Genomic DNA, 17,373 nt, shown 5'->3' with positions numbered 1-17,373 from the left:
GAAATGTGTATCTCTAGAGAATATCAATGTTTCAAGTACGAAATTCATAGTAGATATAAGTAAATAGGGGAGTCAGGTGAAAGCATTTATAAATATGCTAATAAGCATGTAGACACTAGAAATTTTGAGGTATGTATGAAAAAACATCTCTAAATTTCTCTAATTACCTGAATGAATCTGTTCAATCAATGTTCAAAGAGAAACAGGCAAAGGGAACTTCAAGCACTATCAGAGTGAAAAAAATGACTGAAATTTCTTAGAGAATACCTTTAACTGTACTTTACATTACTGACATAAAAAACAGTAGGAGTTGCACAATAAACTGTTAGCATCACTATTATTGTTATTAATAAAAATAAAAGGTAAATTTTTTTATTAGCTTCTACTTGTTATTAGGTATATTGGAAACTCATAAGGGAAAGAAAAAACATTTAGATTCAACCACCAATTTTAATATCTTCCCCTGAGCAATGAAATTATTCACTCAACAACAATAAAATTTGTTAACTTATTGCCATGAAACAAAATGTATAATGTGCACTGTGTGGGAAAATAGTAGTAATGGTAATAATAATAATAGCAATGAGAATAATATTACCACTTTAGCTATAAAATGCATTTTCTCTTTAAAACCACAAGGAAAACTCTAACAATTGTCTATAGGGCAAAAAAGCCCTTTAATTTAACATAATATGTTTCCTTTTACATGTCTATTTTGTTATGTCTTGGAGAGCATATAACTTCTTTTCTTAGCACTGTCAATTATTGTCAATTATTCTGTCACATCATTTTCAAACTGCAAGTATGTTACAAGCCTTAATTATCACAGACCTAAAAATTTAAACTGAAGTGCACAAATAATTAAAGGTGGATAAGATTCCATTTTAAAAAATGTTCACATCAAGTTCCAAAAAAAGCTGTGGTATAACATGCTTAGAATAATCACTTTTGTAAGTTTTACTTTGTAACCTCCTCTCTAACCAGCAGATAACCCATCTTCAGTATCCACATGCCAGGTAGTCACTAATTCGAGTACCTAAAGCTTGTATTTGTTTTGTAAGCCTATGGCCACTTCAAAGTGTGACCAGAATAACTAGCAAAGAATTGCCTGAACTGAGCACCTCCACTATGTAGTTGACTACAATTCATTACTGATGAAGATGAGTCCAAATGCTGGCCTTCTGGCATTTTACTGACAAATCCAGAAAGCCATCTCCATTGCAATCTAAATCTAGATCTCAAAAATTTCCTGAAACTGGGTGTCCATCTTTCTTTTGAAGATGTGAATAGAGCTTGATCTTAAAATATGGCCAACAGTTGATGCCACTTTTATATAAACCACTAATCTTGCACAAAACTTGAAGAGAGGTGATAACCTAACTGTAACTGTCTGTAACTTAAGCATATACTCAGCACTGATCAAGTAAATTACTTGTCTACTGCCCTTCTGAGCATCACAACTGGATCATCAAGGCAAAGCTTTCATGGAGTCTTTTGGACAGCCCAAGACTGATATCACCTATTAACCCACTATTAAAGAGGTGTCTAAGAGGCTACTTCTGTCTTAAAAGCAGAAAGGCAAAGTGTAGCAGGCCCAAATGTGAAAATACCTGAATCAGTATTGCAATGAACATTGTTGTCTCCTTTCCTTCTCCCTGACCAAGCCTGTGTCATTTTCACATGACCCAACCTTTTCTACCTTGTTCCCACCAACTCACAGAGAGGCCTCTTTCCATGAAACTTGTGAAACTCAGATTTCATCTAGAGGCCTGAGATCTCAGTGTGCCTAGCTGATTTCTTCCTGAGTTACTGGCTTAGTTCCTTTAGATTCTTCAAGGAACTATATTCAGATGCCATAGATGCTTGTACCCATGTGACTAGTATCTCAGCAGCAGAAGCTGCTGTTAAAATTCCTTGCTAAAGGTCTGGCTAGCTTAGTGTGGGGAAGCAACCAGCTTGCCATTAAGCAGCCAGAAAAGGTGTGCCTATCCAGCTATCTTTCTTTGCAATTGTGTGTGTTAGAAATTCATGTTGGTGAGCCAAGAAGAAAGCTGGTTGGGCCAACTAACCCAGGTCCTATTAGGCAGCAGATACAATCAAATAATCATAGTATGACAAAACTGGAAGCATTCCCACCCGAGCAAATATGACATATTCTTTAGCTCCCTGCAGTTACTGAAGGGTTAGGTAATTCACAGGGCATTCATCACACTTAGAAACAGATGTGTATCTGTTGATTATACAGCATATATCAACCATATATTTTATGGCTAGCTAGATTACTGAACAGCAGGATCACAGACCCCATCTAAAATTCTGAGTCAAGACTGACAAAGGGGCTGCGTCTCATATTCATGTTGGGACAATAGCTGGGGGAGTACAGTTCCCTTCATAGAATAGTAGAATCATAGAATCAGTAAGGTTGGAAGGGACCTCTGGAGATCATCTGGTCCAACCTCCCTGCTCAAGCAGGGTCACCTAGATCACCTAGAGCATGGTAGACAGGGTTGAATCCAGGCAGGCCTTGAAGATCTCCAGAGAAGGAGACTCCACAACCTCTCTGGGCAACCTATGCCAGTACTCCGTCACTCTCACAGGGAAGAAATTCCCCCTCACGGTCAGGCGGAACTTCCTGTGCTTCAATTTCTGCCCATTGCCTCTTGTCCTGTCAGACAGGACAACTGAAAAGAGTTTGTCCCCATCCCCTTGACACCCTCCCTTCAGGTCCTTGTACACATTGATAAGATCCCCCCTCAGTCTTCTCTTCCCCACGCTGAAGAGGCCCAGCTCTCGCAGCCTTTCCTCATAGGGCAGGTGCTCCAACCCTCTGATCATCTTTGTAGCCCTACGCTGGACTCTCTCCAGTAGCTCCAGGTCTCTCTTGTACTCTGGGGGAGCCCAGAACTGGACACAGTACTCGAGATGAGGCCTCCCCAGGGCTGAGCAGAGCAGCAGGATCACCTCCCTCCACCTGCTGGCAACACTCTTCCCAATGCACCCCAGGAGACCATTGGCCTTCTTAGACACAAGGGCACGTTGCTGGCTCATGGTCAACTTGTCATCCACCAGCACTCCCAGGTCCTTCTCTGCAGAGCTGCTCTCCAGAAGGTCAGCCCCCAGCTTGTAATGCTGCCTAGGGTTAGTTTTCCCTAGGTGCAGGACTCTGAACTTTCCCTTGTTGAACCTCAGGAGGTTCCTCTCCGCCCAACCCTCCAGCCTGTCCAGGTCTCTCTGAATGGCACCACAGCCCTCAGGTGTATCAGCCACTCCTCCCAGCTTGGGATCATCAGCAAACTTGCTGAGGAGGCACTCTGTCCCCTCATCCAGGTCGTTGATGAAAAAGTTGAACAGGATGGGACCCAGCACTGAGCCCTGGTGGACGTCACTAGCCACAGGCCTCCAACTAGACTCCACGCCACTGATGACAACCCTATGAGCTCTGCCTTTCAGCCAGTTCTCAATCCACCTCACTGTCCACTCATCTAGCCTGCACTTCCTGAGCTTGTCTAGGAGGATGTTGTGGGAGACAGTGTCAAAAGCCTTGCTGAAGTCAAGGTACGCAACATCCACTGTTCTCCCCTCATCTACCCAGCCAGTCATTCCATCATAGAAGGCTGCCAGATTGGTTAAGCAGGATTTCAACTTCAGTCTTGGTTTCTATTTGAAGAAAACCTGGGCATACAGGCTCAGAAGTTATTACATTGCTATCTCTCGGGATGCCCAATCTGATTGATAATAAGAAGATTGAAGAGGGTGCCTCTGGTTCAGAAACAGCCTTGTTCATCTCAGTTAACTGCCATAAATTAAAGAAGTAAACATAAGCAGGGATGAGGGGGAGAGGGATTAATCTTTCACTAGAGCAATCGTTAAAGCTAGAAAAAATAGAAGTGCTTTTTAGGCATTCAAGTTTTTCACACCTGAAACAGAAACAGCAACTACTAAAATACAAGTTTGTAACAACTGGTCTGAATGTAACTTGTGTGTGTTAATTGGTTAAATCATCTGATAAAAAAGGTAGACTTGATAGCTTAGAGCAAAGGAGATGGGAAGCTATGACTCAAGGACCATTGATGTCTAATAATCTTGTCTTATTAAATTCATACGTCTTTGAAGGAGTCGTTTGAGTTAGAAGGTTTTTATTTTTTTTACACAGGAGTATGTCAAAGTTGAGGAGACAACTTTGTTCCATGTTCATGTCCTGTATGAAGCTATTTTGAACTTTAATTTCAGGAGCAACTTCAGGAAGATTCTTCTCACGATATGAATGATAACTGTTTCGATTTTAAGTTAGTAGTACTGTTGTAACCGTAAGTAGATTAGCATATATAATAGTCTTCATTGTGTCTGAAGAGGAGTACAAGAGATGCAGCTGCTACAATCCTTTGGGCCATTGTGGCAATCTTGCCTGATTTTTGTTGGTCAGACTTCCTTCATTATGTGTCAAAAGGCCACATTTTGTATCCGTAAAAATGCTGCAAACTGAGGAGTGCTAAACAGCCACATCCACACAAGAGCTCTAACGATAACTTCTGTCATGAGAGAATCAAGCTCACTGAAAAAGAATAAATTCTGATTTTTTTGAGTAATGGAATGAAAGTTGTGGGTTTGTGGGGGTAATAAACAGTGGGTAAGGCTAGCAGAATTCACCTGTAAGATTTCATATTACTCTTCTATTTATCTGAGACACCTTTGCAAGTGGGGCAGATCTCCACTTGCACTTATGTCCACTTTACAAATGTCTGTGGTGCCGTGCGGTAAAATTAGGTACCTGTAGCATAATATACCAGCCTAAGCCGTACTTTATAATCAGTGAAGACAAGGAGAACAATTCATCTCATCTACTTCAGAAATTAACTTAGGATATATATTTTTCCCTAAATCTCCCTTGCTCTCCAGTGGCTGTAGAAGAACCCTATGCAACTAGAGTAAACTGGATGCTTAACTCAGGCAGATAAAGTGTGATTAGTTCTACTATGGGGTTTTTAAATCCTTGTTTGAAGCAGTAGCCAAGATGCAGTATAAATCTGGTTATTTGTATATTTATATTTATCGACTTGATATTTGGTGGAAAATCATAGAGCATTTAGGACAAAACAAGAGCGAAACTAAGCATTCACATTTTATTTGATATTCATCTCATCCATCAGTTACACATTTTTTGTTTTAATGAAATGATGTAGATCAATCAGGCACTTTTCTATGCCCTATTTTCTCATCCTGATCAATTAGGAATCACTATGAAGAATAGTAGGTTACAAGAATAGATTTTTCATACGTGCGTTTTCTGTGCTCAGCGAAGGCTTTTGGTGTATGCCTCGTGTCCAGTATAAATGCCATTTGTCAATGTGAGAAGTGAATCAAAGCCCACAGGAAACAGAAAACTTACAAAAAGAAACACTGTCAAGAATAAAGCAGCAGTTAATTGAAATGGATGGAAAAGAGGGGAAAAAAGGAAAGAATTGACACAAGAGGACTGGCCATGCTAAAGATAAAAAATGAAGTAGAATTGTTTATTATCCTCATCTGGCTATCTATCTTAAAGCAAAGGATAACCCCCAAGCATGTTGACAGTGTAAATAAGGAGAAAATTAAAGCTTTGATCACTATGTAACATAGACTCCTGTTCTAGAGTCTTCTAATACAATTTCTTTCCTTTTTTTCCCCCATTAAATGGTTACTTCTTCTGTGTGTAACAAAGAACCTCCTCTTCCTGCACCAAAAGAAATATAGGCTTTTGGGGGTTTGTTTGGGGGCTATTTAGATAAAAGAGCTATTTAGCTAAAAAAAAAAAAGTAATTTAGCTCAAGAATTGCTTTGTAAATTTCCTTTTATCTATTCCATTACTTTTTTAAATGTAAATGTCTCACCTTTCTCACCTTTCCCATCATTCCAAACTTTGTTATAATTACAGTAGACTATTTAAAAAAGAAAATTACTTAGAAGTTGTAGTTGCCCACACACAGCCAGTTTTGCTGTAAGTATAGCTATTTTAAGGTAAAATTCCAAGCAGTTGTAATCATTAAAATGAAAATGCATTTGGTTCTAATGCTTCATGCTTCATGTGACCTTACTGTTTCATCAGACTAGTGAAACAGGTTCTCTTTTTCTTTCCATAGTGAGCACATATCATTATCTCATTTATCAAGTGTTCAGTTGCTTTAGATGTCAAGATCTGAAGAAATATCTGCAATTTTGTTTTTCCTTGATCTATTTTTTTGTGGACTGCCAAAAACCAGTAGGAAAGACAAACAATGAAATACACGGTCTAAAAATCTACCAGGTATTATAGAATTACTCTATTGGCTTTTGCTATTGATGTGTTCCTATTCATTTTTTTCTCCTATTAAATGATAGTCTATGGTCACACAAATTAAGATTTAAAGTATGTCAGAAACAGGCTATTGTCATAAATACATGAGGAATAAAGGTGCATTGTGAACTACTTTTCTTGGAAAAAGAAGGCTTCTTCTTTTAATTACTCTTAAAATGTTGTTTTTCTTGCATCAGCAGAAAAACGTCCCTAGCAAAGATTTTCGATTCATATCTGAAGACTGGATTGATAGACACGGCTCCTTGACTTTTGATCTCCTGAAGATTTACAACAAAGCAAGAACTGGCCCAAAACAGGAATTAATCTCAACTTTTCCTCCAAAGAGATGCTAAGGGACTATAACTATTTTTAAGAAGAGTATAATATACACCATAAAAATAATTTTGCTGAAATATAGAATAAATTTCTATTTCGAAAGGAAATTGGAAATTATAATGAAAGTTATTTTTAAGAATATATGGATAATATATTATTGTATGCTATCAAACCTTGTTTAAATTCAATATTAAAAAAAATAGCACTTTTTTAAGAATGACCACAGTTGAGGTATGAGTCATTTCAGCTAACTTCTGCTGTTAAAAAGTTAGACATTTTTAATGCCTGATGCCATAATTTAATTCATTCTAAGTTCCCTCTAGATGTCACAGAGCAAAATAAGCACTTCCAGAAGATAATTCATCCTACCTATTACACCTATTTAGGGTGGTATGAATCATTCTCTGGAGGTGCCTATCTTACTCTGTCTCCCTCTGAAGGGGGTTAGATGAGCAGCATGACACAACAGTTCAATAGCTAAAGATATGTGAGAGCAGGGCTGCTTCCAGTGACTGTCCTACCAATGTGTGCCTTTATTCTCCTCTTAGAATCAGAACATCTCAAATATCTTTAGTATTTTAGGCCGTAGACACACACATGGGTTAGCCCGTGGCAGGCTGAGCTGTCCACATTTTAAATTCACTCTGGATGAAACATTAGTTAATATATTATGCTTTCAACTACCAACTTTTCAATATACAGATTATTTCTTTCTCATGCTCCAAAACGTATGTCCTGATCATTCATGTGCAGCTGCTATGATGTAGTTTTGTTCTGGGTTTATGCCTCAAGTTTTACTGTATCATTCATGTGCTCATGACTTGCATTACTGATTTCAAGTAACTGATGCTGAAAATGTGTACTTAAAATGGAAATCATTTAAATCACTTTAGTTGGTTTTACCTGAAGAAGGTAATACTATTAAAACAGTAGTCTTCTAACAATAATTTAGTTAAAATTACTTCTTACTTTCTTCCTGAAAAATAATTCCAATTTATTTTTGATGCCAGTAAACCAAAACTTCACAAGAAAATGAACACAAAGCTGTAGCATGAAAATTTTCTTACACAAAAAACAACACACAAATACTTCATAGAGTCCTAAAGTCATAAAGCAGTCTTGTGGTACTATTCTGACCCACTGTCTAAGGCCATAAAATCTCACCCAGAGTTTGCTGCATCCAGACTCCGTCTTCTGTCTTGTGGCACAGCTTTATGACATCCAACCTAGATTAAGGACAGAATATGTAGTATTCCTGATCTGACTTTAAAAAAAAATTAACTTTAGATTGAACTTTAAGGATAAAATACAGAATTCATTAAAATGAATTAGACTCCTGCCACTGAAGCCCATCAGGTTAATATTTCTACACAAATACTTTCAACACACATAAAGCCTTTCCATATAATTACGATTTTTTTTCCTTTTGTGTCAGAAGATGGAAAGGAACGACTGCATGGAGGAGCTCAAGGTTTTGGAATAGAATGGGTCGCAAGCCTGAGAATTACCCTAACAAACTTTCCCTGTGAAATAAAATTGCTTCTTTTCACTTCCTTGTGATAGGCCAAAGATGTATATAGGTAATTCTGACGTAGTATTGCGATGATCACTGACAGTTTATTACATCATGAAAATTGATTTGGGATTTTAATTCTCTGCAGAAAAACAGTGACTTTTACTAAGTTTTATATGACTTTTTACTATACTGATTAATGTACATAATAGACTGTGATTTAAACTGGCTATCATTCATACATAGTTTTTTAGCAACATGCTCCAAGAGGCTTCAAACAGATTTTCTCTTATTTGTTCTGTCCTCCATTTAGCTAATATTGATTTTCCACCACACAGTTTCTAATGAACTAGAAAACAACCTTTCTCCCTTTTATTTAACTTTTGTCCTGTGTATTACACCAGCATTATCAAAGTACATGTAGACATCTGTGTGACACAAAGCAGAATATTATTTTAATTGCATTCAGAAAAGAAAAGATGAAAAATAATTTTTGATTTCAGAAAAATACACTATAATTCTACTGTTTCTTAATGCAGAATGATTCAACTTCTATATTAATTGTTAGAATTAGAATACTGTTGCCTGCAAGCTCTATTGTCTTTAAGGTGGCTATTTACTGGGATTTAGCACGCTTATTCTGTGAACTAGACATCACCGAGATATGTTTATGTATCTAATCTTTATATTGCTGTCTTAGATAGTAAGAACACAACATCCTGAGCAGTGTGGATCACAGTGCAGGGCAACCACTCATCAAGCTACACAGGAAGAGCTGAATTCTGAACAGTGACAGAATAGAGATAGAAGAATCACAGCTAAACAGCTATTTTAGATCTGACCTTGTATATTTACCGCAAACTAGCACCATGGGGAGGTTAGATAGCTAGATAGCAGAGCTGTCACCAAAGCAGGGATCTGTCTAAAGAATTTCTGTGATATAACAGAACCATAGGAATGTTGTTGGAAGTCAATATTGGCGACAAAAAAAAAAAAAAAAAAAGAAAAAAGAGAAAGAAGAAAAGCATGTCTCTTACTTAAAGCAGAAGAAACACCGACATTTCCAGAAAGCTGTGAATTCTAGAACAAATGAAGATTAAGGCTTTATATGTTCAAAGTTCTTATATATTCACTGGCAGAGCTTGAATCTAGTCTGAGAGTATGGAAAGCAATCACAGTCTAAATTACTGTAGCAATAATAAATGAAATCAAAGGCTAGCAAGGCTTACAGACAACAATGAAGCTTCAAACATAGTAATAAAAAGCTCTTGCATGTTTAGAAGTATAGTACAATTTAATTTTAGCAAATTTCACAATGCTATGTATCTCTAATAAAAATTCAGTTTGCTTGGTTGCCATGTTCTGAAAAAAACTCTTGAATCATTTGTTGATGTTATTTTGTACTTGGTACAAATCAAAAGAACTAATCCTGAAAAGAGTATGTTTTAGCTGCTCACTGCAAAAATGTAACATATATATTATAAGGTCATATATAGTTCCAGTATAACAGGATCAGTATTATTCTAATACGACAAAAGCAATAACTATTTTATACCTGCTATATTGCTTTTATTCTGTTTGGTCTGTTTTATTTTGCAGTTCCCTTGATCATCAGCAATTTCATAATGAATAAGTGAATACATATAGTTCTGGGAAATATACGTTCCCATTAATCTAAATTAGTTAATAAAAAGAACTAACTGATCTATGACTTTGAGGTCTACAAACTACAGCTTAGGTGAACAAGCAGACAGATTACTTCTGAATAAAGGATAGCTACGCCAAGATGTGCAAGCACTAGTCACTTTGTAGACTATGATAGAGTTACAATAAATCAGACTATAATTTCAGTAAAATGGGCCTAAATTCTAGTCTTAATCAGAAGACTAGTTTCAATAAAAAGAACTCAGTTGCTCTGAGAAAAGCTTATGCTTTCTGTTGGATACTGGACCAAATCAGTCAAGATACAGTACACATTATTATCTATCATAGATGCTTTAAAGGTAAGGATTTAGCTGCAGGAGGGTGATTCTGATTTCCTAACTGATGTGCTCAGTTTATTTGCTTTTCTACACTGACTGTAGGAAACTGTAGGTAGTTTTTGTAGGTGATTCAGAAAGACTATTCAGTGATCCTTTATGTTAAGGAAGGAACTGTCTCAAGCTTGCAAAAGGGAAGCTGTCTAACACAAGATTGATTCAGGGCTGTACAATTCTCCCTTCCTGCTTCAGCCTTGCAGAGAGAAAAAGAAGGTGCCTTTTACTTAAGGCTGGTTGAGATTATAGGCATTTTTCAGTGATAAAACTTTGCAGGAACATCCTCACTTCGTAATGAAGAGTCAAAGCACCATATTACTGACTAGAACAAATAGGGCAGCCCCTAAAGTGGGCTTCTGTGTACAAAGTAATGTAAGATTCATGAAAACAGAATGACAAAATAAGCAAGGGAGATCCTGTATTTATAATCATAAAGTTAGAGACTTTATGTGCAAATATTGGGTGGCAACATTTATTCCATAGGCTTTTCCTTGAATTTCATTTTTTTATGAAAATAAGGCTTATGTGATCTTTTTCTTTTCATATGCATGTGCTAGCAGGGATTTATTAGAAGATTAAGCTGGCTTTATCTATTTCATTCACTCACATCTCCATTTATTGTTAAAGGAGTTGCATATTCCCAGGTCGATACCATAATTTTCCTGGTATTGGGGAACCTGGTTTCCTTCACGCACTAGGAACAAGTAAAAAAGATATTTTTCTGTGCAGCCCCCAGTTACAGCCATGCCCTAGCATATGATCCAGTGTTACAGGAGCAAAGTCCTAGCTTCCCATACATATCAGCACTATTTTTATTTCTTTTTATATGTGTGCATGCATATGTAGGTGAATCCAGTGGCTTTTTATGCACTGGCTAATTTCAGCTGCATTTGACCAAGGAGTTGAGTCTGCAGTGCTAATAGCTATTTCCTACATTTTTATGTTCCAATAGAAAGGGGAGAAAGAAGCCAAGTTAAAATATTTTCTGATTTACCTCTAATGCCCCCTTATTTCACTGGCAAATTTTCAACAGGGAGTGGCACAGCTCTTGTTTTACTGACAAAATACTCTAGGAGAGAAAGGTATTTCCTACAGAGAAATGCAAGAGACACACATCTAAATGCTCCCACGAATAGAACTTGAAGCTCCAAAGAAATGTTCTGCGTTAGAATAAAGATGTCTCTGTTGAGCAATGACAGACACAAGTACCTTTAGTCCTCCACAGCTGCATTTTAAGTACTTAAATATTGTATCATATCTTGTGATTTGTACATACGCATAAAAGAGATCATTATTACCCCAGATTATTCAAAAGAACTGCAATAGTCAGAATTTCATTGGTGAGGAGCTGAGGCACAAATACATCAAAGTGACCAAGGTTACCAAACAGAACCACAGAGGAAGCAGCAGGAAAGCCATAACATATCCAATACACCCAATTCAACTGCATCCATATTCACATACCTGTGACCAATCATCCTTCACTACAAAGTACTCAAAAAGATATCAATAACTTGAATTCTTTTATATTTTTTTGTTATTAGAGCTTTAACAATAATTTGCAAATTTATGGCCTTAAGGGATATATCTAAAGAAACCAATTAAACAAACATTGTTCTTCTGAAGAAAAATATAACTTAGGAAAAACTCATATATATAATTAACTAAAAAGTTACCACAGGAAGATATTTTAAAAATTTGAATAGGTGAAAGTTTTAATTTTTGATTTCTATCTTTTTATTTTTCAAATTTCCTGAAATATATCACCAGAATAAGAAAATACAATATAGTTTAAAGAATAATGAAACAGATTAATGAAAACTGAAGACATTTAGAATGCTTATCTTTACTGTATGCTGCCAACATAAAAATTTTACAGCATCATCTGGTGAGTTACAGTATTCTTCCAGGTTTTTTCCATTTTTTATATTCTAGATATTTTATATACAAAAATCTACAAAATAATACAAAGTTGCTACTGAGGCCCTGATATTCCCCAAGAAGTATTTTAACCATATAAGATTATTAAAAAAAATTAACAACATTGTTAATTTAAAACTTGATGTGCCTTGTTGTACAAAAGCTTTTCTATACAAGAAAGGAAGGAAAGAAGTAAGGAAGCAATTAGTTTTAATTTTGATTAGTTTTAATTCTATTAAAATCAATAAAGTCGATCAAGTGAAAAAATGGTGTAAGGTCAGAGTGATCAAAACTAGATTCAGTCACGAAACTGTCACAGAGGTCGGTACACTTCAATTCCTGAATCAAGGACAAAACTGTTGAAAAACAGAAATGTGGAGATTGATGTTGAGATGAAAGTAAATCACCTTCACAAGCAATTGTTCTGCTCCTTAAAGATTGTATGTTAGACTCATTCTGATGAGGCCACAGTATGAACAGCTTTAGAAATGTGGCTTCAATTTAAAATCTTTTGAGTTTGTACAAGGTATACATCATTGGAAAAAATGAAACTATACTGGACCTACTCCTGAATTCTGCTGACCTCAGTGAGTGCTTGACCCAAAGATGGCCTACAAGATCACAGTTCACCTCTTGCTTTCAGTGCTTACCATTCAAAATAACACAGTATTTTACCTTAACACTCACACTGATAGCAAACCATTTCTCTTCTACTGGCTGCCAAAGCAAGTTCTTTTGATACAGTCTTCATCTCATTTATATTCTGCATACAGGTATTATGATCCTTGGTGAGGATCTGCTCATCTGAAAATCTGAGGGAAACAGTCACTGTATTGAAAGACCTCAGTCGGGAGCAGATAAAGTCACAAGGCTGCACTGGATAAAGTGAAAAGTATTTACTTTTAACACAAATGATTCCACAGAAAAATGGTATTGCAGTAAATGATAGACATTTAATTCAGTAGTGCTGGAATAAGTATATGAAATGTAATGGTAATTTAAAAGAAAAATAAAGTTTTAATGAGGCCTATGCATTAGCAAAAAAAAAAAAAAAAAAAAAAAAAGATAACTTGCAAAGTTATAAAATGTCATAATTCATTTTTGAAAACTTCAAATATTCCTTGTAGAACTTTGAAAGAGGCATCAAGACTACCTGCAGGTACTGGCGTACATTCTCTTTGGGGCTCTGTTTGTTCATTCATGTGTTTTTATTTAAGAGAGATAAAAGCAGACAAACACACACAGGAAACTCCTTTTTACATCTGTGCATTTCTACTGGAAAATCTTATTTCCCTGTTTTACATAACTTTAGGGTTTCATATGATACCTTCTATTCATTTGACGTAAAAGAAGGGGCTGAACTCTTTTCAGAGGCCTTCAGCAAAGCTTTTTGATTAACCTATGCAAATCTCCCACCTCATGCTAATCAGACAACCAAAACTGAATCAATGGCAGGTCTTTCAAATAGGTCTCGTGAGTGGTATCGCTTAACAGTCTGCACTTTCAAATGCAAATTTATAAGGGATTACATTAATTTTGCAGCATATTTGTTTTCTAATGAAGTGCTTGGAGTCATAATTAAGACATTTGTGAACTCTGAAGCCAGTTACTTTAATTACAATTAGAAGACAATCTCCCTCCACGAATTTTATAAGCAGAAAGATGAGTTTAAAAGGAATACTCTGAAAGTAAACTAAACAGAAAAATTATATAAATTGATTATAAGTTGAATTATAACAATGATGAAAATACGATCATGCACAAATTAGACAGCGTTTGACTTTTTTTTAATTAGTGGTTGAGAGTATGCCGTGCAAAAGGGAAGCAAAAGAGAGAGTGAGAATGTGAGAGTTCTTTTTCTTGAACAAAATGGAATGATAAAAAGAAATGTCAGCAGTTTGGAAGAAGTAGTTTGTTGCAGATAGAAAAAAAAAACAATGAACTCACAAAAGAAAGCTAATGCACTGAAAAGAAATGCTGCCAACTGTCTTTCATTCAGATACACTTCTTGAATATATTTGGACAAAATGTATGAAGTATAAAATACACTTAATTGTAAGGTAGCATGTTAGAATGAGAGTATCATGCAACATGATTCTACAGACTGAAACTGAAGATATGATTAAGAAGATTTTCTGAAATCAGGTTATACAAACAGTCTAACTTACTGAATTAAGCTCTGAAAGAGTAATGTACAATGGAAATGCATTATTTGAAACTGAAACGGAATCAAATAGCCTCAACCCAGTGAACACAAAGGAAGGTCAGCACTACAACACGTGAATTCTGGCTTGTGTTCTGCTGTCTATAAACTCGACTGCTACTATCATCTAGTAAGACAGGAAACATTGTCTTAGATGCCACATTCACCAAAACATTGCTATGTAGGTGGAATTCTGCCTCACCAAGACTCTTAGGTCAGCAACATTTGTTGAAGGTAACTGTCTATGCTATTTCATTGCAAGAACTAAGGAGAGACCATAATTTTCAATATAACAGCTTAGTGGTTAGATTATTAGTCCAAGAAATGGGAAATGAAGATTGAATTTCCTACTCTATTAGAAGGAATTCAGCAGCCACTGTAGAGAAACAAAACATGAAGACTTTTGGGCCAAAGAGAGAGTACATGAAAGGACAGAGGCCCATTAAGGAATGAGGAGCTCCAGCTTTAGATTTCTACTCAAGGTCTTCTTTTCTGTATGTCCTATTAAATACAGACAGGAGAATACGGAAGTTCCATACTCTGTGATCCAATTTCAGGAGTAATAATTAGACGATAAGCCAAGAAGAGGCTTAATGTTTTGTTTTGTTTTTTTTTTAACCTTTACAAAACAGGTAACCAGAGATGCCTTTTTTTTCTGAGGACCCTAGTTGTAAAGGTGTGTATAGGGCAATTTCTGAAAATCTCTATTTGGACTTAAGACCTAATTGGACTATTTTCTGCACAGAGGAAAGATCTAGGTCTGAGACGAGCAGAAATATCCCAGACCTGTTAACGTGAAAGCAGTTTTGTGCAGAAGCAGAACATTTTTTGCACCTTGGATGCTTAAAATACAGTGTCTAGCAGTTTATACCTCTCCTCTAGCAAGCATGAAGTTAGCAGATATTTTCAAGATTATCATATTAGCCACAGGTCCCTGCAGTCCCTCTAATCCTTTTGGCAGGCATAGTCCTTGAAGAATTAATTAGTAAATCTCCCAAGGAAACAGATTAAGACATTTATGGATTTTATCTTACTATAATGATATTATCATCTTATCATAATGATAAAAGGTTCCTAAGATATTTTACAATGCATGTAGTTTAGCATGCTATTTTATTCCCTAACTGAAGCATCACCATACAATCAATCTCTTTATGTTTATTCTATATTAATGTGCTAAACAAAAGTTCAGTCATAGTCCTTAAGAGCTGTATAGAATAGATCAAAATTATAGTCTGCAATACATTTAGCTCCAGAAATAAGTGCACTAAATATTGGATCCAGTGACACTTAAAAACTAATAATGAGTCTTTAAACTGTGTTAAAAAAAATGTGTTACATCCAAACTAGGGATTTTTTGTCAATTAGAATTTGAAGGTGGAACATAAATTTGGATAAATATATCTAGTTATAATAACTTTAAAAGATACTAAAAAGTTGAGGGAAATTTGGTTCTTAGAATTCAAGAAAAGGCCTCATAAATATTATCCAAGAACTAAAAGTTCTTCATAAAAACTGACATATACTTAAGAGTAATCTTCATATCAGTAATTAAATGCTTAAAAAGCATAAAAATGCTATTCTATGAGATAAATAACTGAGAAAGCTAGATGAGTAACTACTGTATACATTTTTCTATGCCCTTCTTACTGGGATATTGAAAAACTAAATAATTGGAATAAGCATTCAAAGTACATGAAAAAAAGAAAAACAAAAGTTTTTTTCATGTCAGTTTTCAAATTAAGTAAATAAAAAACTCTTCCTAAGCTATTTTTTTTCTTGAAAATGTTCTCAGATCCTTTTCCACAAAGGTAATCTCCTATGATCTTAATGACGGTTAGAAAGCTATCAACAACAAAATAATAATTTTTGAAAGGTTTACCGTGCTGTTTTCATACAAACTTCAGTGCGTTTTTCCAAAAGTGCAAAAAAGAGTGAGTCTTCCAGTGTTTATGCAACTTCTCTTTTTGAGAAGAGAATATAACTGTCCTTGTATTGTATCCTGACAGACAATAGGTGAGGTATAAAGAAAAATTACATATTTTCTAGGACAATATGATTTATTGACTTCTGGAAGAAATGTTAAAAACGAGGAAAAAGGATTCTGAATGAAAACTCTGAAGCTTGTAAAAATGTCCTTGTTCTCTTGGTCAGTCTAAGAAACTGCCAGCTTCCATTTCTATATGTATGTATTTATTTTGTTAGATTTGATGAACAACGCATTTTCAGACTGTTTTTTGTTGTGCAGCAGTTTCTCTGCTTTGAACCAGATTTTTTCATTTTTAGTCTTTTCTGTTTAACAAATTGCAGCCAATATTTCTTTCATTACGCCAGAACTAAACAAAACATGATTATTGGTGTGTTCCTAAGCTTTTTATCACATTTATTTTTTTTATTTCTGCATGTAGGAATATATATACCTGTCCTTTTAAGACTGAGGTATGTGGGATAAAGATGAAACACTGTCCTCTGACTGTAAGTCACTAGACTAACAAAAGCACTATTCAAATACAGACCTGTCTTTTGGAAACTGTACACTTTCCTGTGGAAAAAAAAAATGTAGAGGTTTTTGCTTTTATATTGCCATATTTTGTCCTTTCATTAATGCCTAAAAAAGTCATCACTAGAAATAATATAAAAATATTATTCTACTAAACAGACAAACAGTGTGGAGACCACTTTGTTAAAAGTATTATCCACATTTTATTTTTTCCCCTACATTTTGAGAGAAGAAATTTTACAAGTGTTATTATTTTTGTTTACTATTTTTTATATAAGATGTATTGCAGACAGTGTTCAAACACTGAGCTATGTCAACATTTTTGTTTGACAGTATTGATATTGATACCAGAAAGGATAAAAGGAAATAGGATGCACTCTGACGGACCACTAAGTCCTTTTGGATACAATATCTACCATAAAAAAACTTTAAAACATGTTTTTTTCCTTTGAATTCTAGTTGTTCTACCATTTATTTCCAGTGCAATTTTGCTAGGTCAAAGGCCTTTAGCAATAGCTGTGGCCTTTTTTAGTGTCAACAAAGGCTGTGCAATTC

Source organism: Rhea pennata, chromosome 1 (genome assembly GCF_028389875.1).
Source record: "Rhea pennata isolate bPtePen1 chromosome 1, bPtePen1.pri, whole genome shotgun sequence".
In the NCBI taxonomy this organism is placed as follows: Eukaryota; Metazoa; Chordata; class Aves; order Rheiformes; family Rheidae; genus Rhea; species Rhea pennata.
The sequence above is the reverse complement of the archived record's forward strand: the minus strand, read 5'-3'. Positions refer to the sequence as shown.